Source organism: Mustela putorius, unplaced genomic scaffold (genome assembly GCF_011764305.1).
Source record: "Mustela putorius furo isolate JIRA1106 unplaced genomic scaffold, ASM1176430v1.1 tig00003836_pilon_pilon_pilon, whole genome shotgun sequence".
Classification (NCBI taxonomy): Eukaryota; Metazoa; Chordata; class Mammalia; order Carnivora; family Mustelidae; genus Mustela; species Mustela putorius.
Genome location: NW_025421989.1, coordinates 37,025,181 through 37,033,573, shown reverse-complemented (window position 1 = coordinate 37,033,573; position 8,393 = coordinate 37,025,181).

Below are 8,393 nucleotides of genomic sequence, written 5' to 3'. Positions count from 1 at the left end.
TCTATAGTATTTTAATCATATTTTACATCTCCTATTTGGTCCATAGTATTCTTAATGCTATATTGCTTAATATGTATGCTTAATGTCAGGTGAGATGTAGCTGGGATCCCTATCAGTTTGGTCTGGGGTAAGATGAAGAGGCAGAGATCAAATTAACCTCAGAGAAGGTCTATCTCCTTGATCCTCAAAGTGGGGTCCCAGGACCGGCTCTGGAACACCATCCAGAGCTTATTGGGCCCATACACTCAGAGCTGCTGAATCAGCATCTGCATTTTAACAGGAGTCCCAGCTGATTCTGTTGATTCGTGTGCACATTAAATTTTGAGGAGCCCTCATCATTCGAATCCAGTCTCCTACTGGTGGGCAAACCCTTCCCCCCAAGCATTTCTGGCAGGTGGCCTCCCAGACTCAACCATGGTGAGGATAGTGGAAGTTATTTTGTAAAAGGGATTTATTTTCCTGGGTTTGAGGGAAGCTAATTTCATGATGTGTTGGAAATTGTCTGGTAGACTGAGGCAGGATGAAAGTAAGTGGTATTGGGACTGGTGGAAATGGGGGTGAAGACTGAGGAGCCAGCCTGATACCATAGTCCAAATGGGGGGGAAGCCTGGGTCTGAGATAGGTGAGAAAATACCAGGGCAGAGCTGCTGTGAGCAGCCTAGAAAAGTGGCCGATAGAAGCTCAGAGAAGAACGGAAGATGGTCTGTGTACGGTAGATCACCCTTTGTAAATATTGCACTGGGCTGGCAAGATTAGTGATATATTTTCCCTTGAGGAGCTTCCAGTTAGTCTTCATGGGCTTTTTTTTCTTAACAGTTTTATTGAGATATAACCTATACACGTGTCACTCATCAAAAGCATACAATCCAATGGCTTTTAGTGAATTTGCATAGTTCTGAGTCCATTACCATAGTTCTAGAACATTTTTTTCACTCCCAAAACCAACCATGCACCCCTGAGCCATCACTCCCATTTCCCCACACACACATCATCTTCTAATTCTTTTTTTTTTTTTAAGATTTTTATTTATTTATTTGACAGGGAGAAAGAGAGATCACAAGTTGGCAGAGAGGCAGGCAGAGAGAGAGGGGGAAGCAGGCTCCCCACTGAGCAGAGAGCCTGATGTAAGGCTTGATCCCAGGACCTTGAGATCATGACCTGAGCAGAAGGCAGAGGCTTAACCCACTGAGCCACCCAGGTGCCCCCATCTTCTAATTCTTTTCCACATATTTTATTTTAGCAAGAATATATTCCATCTCTATGTATACTTTCTTGTTCTCAGACATTCCCCTCTTCATTGTATCCTATACTTGTTTCATCAATACGATATTTACTTTATGCCTTCTAGATTTTAAACCTTCTTTTCTTCCTCCAATCATCTCTTGTCTCTGAAATTGCTTTTTTTTTTTCTATTTGTTTATCTAAATCTCTTTTTCATATTGGAGTTTTTCCTTAAATGCTCGCCAGAGGTGGGAGGAGGGGATAAAGGATGGGAGTCCTGCATATTTGGATATGGTTGACCTGTAACCTCTGCCATTATACTGTGTGGCTCTTAAGTGCCAGAATGGAGAAAATGCTCATTTAGGGAACTTCAATTTATTTTGAGGAGTCTACTATTTTTTGCTCAAGTGATAGACATGGTACACTATGATCGAGATGGATGGGTACGTTTTTGGATTTGTATTTAGACTGCCAATGAACTCTCAATGTCTCCCCCTGATCACCCTCCATTATGTCTGTAGTTCTGCAGCACAGGCTGTGGCCTCCTTATTTGTAGTCCCTCCATACATGCTATGGGCTAAATGACACCATTCACCTGGTTCATTAATGTGAAACTTGGGTATATTTTCTGCCTTCCAGGAATGTTTTAAACTATCTCACCTGCTCCCAGCCCTTGCTATCATTATCTCCATTGCCATGAGTTTACATGTTTTTATTTCATTTCTATCATTTTGGTTTTGGGGGGAAGAGGAAGTACAGACATGCGGTCAAGTCATCAAATTTAACGGAGAATTTGACTCTTACTTATTAAAGTTTTTTTAAAGATTTTATTTATTTATTTGACATAGAGAGAGAGCACACACAGGGGGAGCAACAGGGGGAGAGGGAGAAGCAGGCTCCTACTGAGTAGAGCCTGATGTGGGGCTCAATCCCAGGACCTGGGATCATGTGCTGACCTGAAGGCAGACGTTTAACCCACTGAGCCACCCAGGTGCCCCGACCCTAGTTTTTTATATATGTATTTGAGTATTAAATATTAGCTGAAGGTAGTGAGAGTGATAGCGACTGAAAACACAAATCCTGTAAAGCAAGATAAAGATACCTACATTTGTAAAATGCCATTTCATGTACTCTCTTTAAGAGCCCTGGATGGTTCTTTGATCATCAGATCAAAGCCAGACAGAGCCCTTAAGGTCCCTTCTTAATAGGTCCCACCTTTCTCTTTCCTTGGTCACCATCTCAGAACATGTCCTCCTACAAAACTTTCTCCTTTTCTACCCTGAAAGTCCAGACTCTCTACATTTACCCCTACAGCTTTTTCCACCTAGGCTACTATTCGGTACCCTGCTAAATACTTAACTTCCTCCTATGCCCATCTCAAAACCCATGAAGCCTGCCTAAATCCACCTCAACTATATGTCCTTTTCCTCCCCTGCAGCCCTTATATGCTCACATTCACCTATCACTGCAGCGCCTCTACTTTTTCAGCAGCATGTTCTCATTCCCTGTCACACGTGCTCAACCCATCTGCCCAGAACCCCTCAGGTATTTTCGGATACTGGTTTTGAAGCTGTTACTAACATAGTAGGTGCCCACCACATTATTGCAGTAGACTTCTCCTACATCCGTCCTCCTGCCCTTTAGTATTTTTAGAAGCAGTTCTTGCCGTTCTATTCTTTCCTCCATTCCATTTAGGAGCCCTTCATCTTCTCAAATAAGCCAGAGGTTTGATGGGCATTTCCCAATGCCATCTGCCAAAGACATCAGAATGCATGTGCAGTGTTCTAAACTGACAAACACACCAACCAGAAAGGCTCATGCAGCATCCACTTAGCCATTGGGCTTTTGGCATCTCTCTGCTTGCATACAGCTAGAGACAATACTCCAGCAAAGTCCTATATTCATGCCCGTCCCTACCTCCAACTCTATTAGCCAGCTGTCACTCCTCTGTGGAGAGGAAACATTAACAATGTACACACACACCCTCACACCCACTCATGCGCGTAACACAGATGTTCACCAAGAGTGCACAGGAACAAAGAACACTTTGCTCACCGATCTCTGTGCCTATTTTGCTTTACAAGGTCCTCCGGCCTTTTCTATGTAATAGGCACATGACAACGATAGTATTTTCTCATGTTGCACTCCTAGCCACTTCTGGGTTCAGCCTATGTTCTGGAGGCTTAATGTCATAGTCTGCATTTCTAGAAAGCACACTTTGAGATGGAGATTAGCATGCCAAGACACTTATTAGGAGTGGAGGAGCCGGGTTCCTCCCTGTGGAAGGGAGAAGAAAGAAGTTAGAGTAAGCAGAAGGTGAGCTTTGTTGTGGGTCCACCAGAGGTTCCGTCAACCTTCCCTCCAAGGGATCAATGGCAACAGGATGGCCTTCAGTATTGTCTCAAATTAGGACAAGAGGCTTGCGCCTTCCTCTCTGTGCATTAGTTCATCAGTCATTGGGGATAGCCCACCCTGGAAGGAGGCAAGATCTTGGGCCAGGCAGTTTCCTTCAGGGGAGTCGATCTCCCAAAACCTACCAGCTGCTGGGAGAGCAAGGGTTTGTTCCTGAAGGCATTCACTGCCGTTGACTTTTCCAAAAACCTGCGCTCTGGAGAATGGCCTGTTCCTGAAGGAGGTGTGGGCACACCAGAATAAATTCAAATGCTTCCTGCACTGAAGTGGTATCTTCACTTTCAGCTACCACGCCCCGTTCGCCAGGCCTTAGAGGAATGATACTGGCGAGGAGGCACCCACCACTCTCCACTCAGCATAAGTTCTAAGAACTTCTTTGCGACAGAAATAACAAGGGGATTAGGAGGAACATCACAAGCTGTCAAGTTACTAGTATATCCTTTCAGATCAATGAAGGAAAAGAACAAACACAAGACAAAGGAAGAGAGAAGAGAGTGTGCATTCTCACCCCTTCCTTTGTAATGCCATCTGTCCCTTTTTCTTCTTGGCCTTGAGCTGCTGTCCTATGCCCCAGGCCCAGGGTAATCTTTTGTGCACAGTAGGTGCTCAATGAACACTTATTTAAAGAGTGAACAAAGCAGCCTCCTAAAAACCACTCTCTTACTCAATCACGGTGAGGACAAAAGTAGTGCTGGAGAGTTCGTGTGGAAAGTATATTTCATTATACTCTTGTTTCTCAAGGCTTATTATCTTAAATGTTCTCGGTAGGTGACTTTTTTTTTCTTTTTGCTTGACCACTAAGATGTATGTGGTTCAACTCACTAAGCAGTAATCACACCTACTCATATCTTTTATGGCGTCCGTTTTAGTCTGTGTTCCAGAAAGGATAAATTAAAATCCTACCTTGGATTGAGCCGCTGTGCACTGTACTGTTTGCTTTCCCCATGGGTTGCCAGGAACCAGTGGTGAAGGTCAAGGCATATGTCTCTGACATCGATGATATTTTCAAAGCTTGTTATTTCAACAATGAAAACAAATAAGGGAAGGCCAGAACTAAAATGTCCATTGAATGCACAGTACGTAAATGCTGGCAGTGTTATGGGCTAGACAGCAGACGAGGCCTGTGCGCGAGAAACTTCTCAACTGAAAGGCTCCCCGTGGAGAGCTCACAGCAGTTTTCTTCGTCTCTGTCCAAAATGTTGAATCGGCCTGCCCCTGATATCCAGCTGACTGCTGTAAGGCAATGGAGACCCCTGGTCCTCATCAAGGTTTCCAAAGCCTCATGATTCAGTCCCAATCTCCTCTCCTAGTTTCAGCTTCGCCCACTCTTACCCACAGTCACGGCAACTACTTCTTGCTTCCCAGACCCTGTCCATTACCAGCCTTGTCCACGCCTTAATTATTTCAGGGATCTCCTACACATACACGCGTGCACACACACACACACACACACACACACAGTGCCTCTGAAGGCCAAGCAGGGGATGTAAGCATGCGAGTCAGAGGCAGTGTGGGACAATAGCAGCAGTCTTTGCCAGATGGGGCTGAGCTGACTGGATGAGATTCGAGAGGCAAGAAGAGTAGCCTGGGGGTTGGGGTCGGAGATAGGATGGAGCAGAGATGAAGGAGGCAGAATAATGAGGTGTTACGACCACTGTTGGTTCCCCGTCCATATTCCTGTGACCCACCCGCGAAGTCACCTGCTGCTTCAGTGGACAGTTTCCTGGGTGTCACTGCACACCCCCAGGACTTTTTCTACAGCAAGCATCTGTGACTCTGCCTGTGGGCTTTCTCTGGTTACAAGACAACACTCAGCCCAACTGCAGCACAGGCCGGAAGTGTCAAAGAATTAACTCCCCTGGGAGCAGCCATTGACCAAAGAGAGATGGAAGTCTGTGGATAAAGACCCCTATTTCTTGCTGCTGGATTCTGAGGCGACTTCCACTGTCTCTTAGAAGCTCCTCAGTGGGAATTTGTTCCAGTTGCCCACAGAGGTAATCTGCTCATTTACACCTCATTTATGCGCTTCCCCACCAAGTCTTTGTCTCACTTCCTCGCTCTCCCTCACAGTATTTCCTGGAGTTTCCTTCCAAAGAAGCTGCCCCCAAATTCCCATCTCAAGGTCAGCTTGGGGGAGTGTAGAAGATGATCCAAACCAAGACAGTAGGCTAGACACACATGAGTATCTGGCAAGAAGGAGGCAAAGTCTGAAACAGGAAATATCGCATAATATAAAGACATTGCAGGGTCCACACAGCCTCACTTACCAGAGTCTGAGGACCAGGGGAGAGAGCCTACCCACATTCCCCAGGGTATGTTCAGCCCAGCTGGCCCCAAAACCTCGCAAGAGGACATACAGAGATGATCCGACCGAAATTTTCCCCTGCCCAACCTTCATTTCATTTATACTTCTGCCTTAGCAAATTTCAATGCCATTGAGATTTAGCTCAGAAATTTATATTAAACATACTCAAAACCTAGCTTGATAAAGCTGAGCCATAAAAATATTGTTCTTGCAAATAAACAGCAACTTTTCCTTTCCCGTCGGAAGTCAGATGGAAAGAAAATAAATTAGGAGGTGGTGAGGGCCCTGCGTCCCAACCATTGTTTATGGCTCTCTTTACTTAGCCATTCTAAATCATGCATTTCCTCTAAGGGTCATAAAGATATCACTTTATCCACTCAGCAAGAGAAATGAGAGGTGAGGAAGAAGAATATTATTTCACAGGAAGGGAAACAGAGCTCTGGAGATTTATCCGGGCCTGTGTCAGAGCAGCTGGCTGACCAAGGGATTTGCACCCGGAGCATCAGAACTTGAGACCTTTGCTTCTTCTACAAGGCCCAGAAATGGGTGAGATGCCTGGCCTTCTGCAAATGCAGCCAGATCGCTTGTATCTTCTGATTAACTGATATTACCCAGCTCTCCCCTACCGAGGAATTTTTAGATATGTAATTGCTAACAATTTCCAAGCAATGGTTTTCTGAGATACTGGTACTAATAAGAATTCAGATAAGGGCATAGACATGTTGAAACAGCATGTACTACATGTGGGCGTTGTGATAGCAAAGAGTGTGGGACATCCATAGAGGGCCAGGTAGTTAATGAAAGCAACAAGCTTCGGGGTTGGGGCGGGGCAGAGAGGGGTTTTCTTACCTCTACTGCTCACTCAGGGCACTGAGATCTTAGCAGAAATTGCCATTCTGGAGCTTTCTGTCTGAATTAGCTATATATAGTGCAACTGAGAGGAATTTGTTAACAGAGGACTGACTATATGAAGAAAATCCAAAGGCTCATTGAAAATAACTGAATCCAACTTTAATACCAATTAAAATATATGTTCCTTTATAGGAACACATATATATGCACACACACATATATATCCTTACATATGTGTGTATATGTGTGTGTGTGTGTATATATATACATATATATTCATGTGGTAATGTCATTAAAATCCTAGTAAGGCACATGCTGTTGACGGAGCCAAGGGTGTTCTACTCATGAACTCATTTAATACTAATGAAACCCTATGCAGTGGCTATTAGTATCTTCATTTTGAAAATAAGGACAAGAAGGATCAGAGATATAAATCAGCTTGCCCCATAACACACAGCTAAGAAGTGGTGGAGATGGGAGGGAACCCAGGACCAGAGATTCTAAAGTCAAGGATCTTAACTGCTACATATGAAAAGAAAAAGTTTTCTAAGCTTTCCTCACTCTATTTAACTGGATGCACAGATTTAGGATTAGAGATTTACTTAATCTTTGAGATGAAATTTTGAGGGCCTCAAGGGAAGAGATCTATTCTTTCTTTTTTAATTAATTAATTTTAATTAATTAATTGATTGATTAACAGACATTATCCAATTTTTGTTACATATGCAGAAGGCCATACCATTTACATGTACACCTGTCCTTACACCTATGTTTTTAACTGGAGGAACTCGTGCAACTCACATAAAGTAGGCATGAAATGGTCAAGTAACAAAACCCAGGTTCTCAGGGCCAAGGACAATGTTTAATGCTTTCTCAGAACAACATTAACGGGACAATTTCTGGGTAGTATGGAAGTGCTTTGATGTTGTATCATAGAGAAAAAAGAGAGCATATGTTTTAAATCTTGTGGTTTGGGAATCAGACAGACTTTGTTTCAAGTCATGGCCTCAACAGTGTGATCCTTACTAACAGTATAATCATAGGCAAGTGATTTAGCACCTCTCTATTCATTTCCTAGGGCTGCCGTAAGAAATTCCCAGAGATTGGGTGACTTAAAATGGCAGAAGTGTCTTATCTCACGGTTCAGAAGACCAGAAGTCCTCAAGCGAGGCATCTGCGAGGTGGGTTCCTTCTGGAGGCTCTGAGGAAGAAATCAGTCCATGTCTGTTTCCTGGCTTCTGGTGGTGGTTGCTGAATGGCTCTAATCCTTGTCACTGTCTTCTTCGTATGAGTTCTTTCTATATCACCACGTGCCCTTTCCTCTTCTTACAGTGACAGCCATCATTGGATTAGGGGCCCACCCTACTCTTCTAAGAACCTCATCTTAACGAATTACATCTACAAAGACCTCATTCCCAAATGAAGTCCCATACTGAAGTCCTGAGTAGATGTGGATTTTGGGGTGCAGAGATACTATTCAACCCACGATACCCTAAGCATCAGTTTCCATATCTATAAAATGTGGATAACAGGGGTGCCTGGGTGGCTTAGTCAGTTAAGTGTCAGCCTCCAGCTCAGGTCATGATCTCAGGGTCCTGGGACC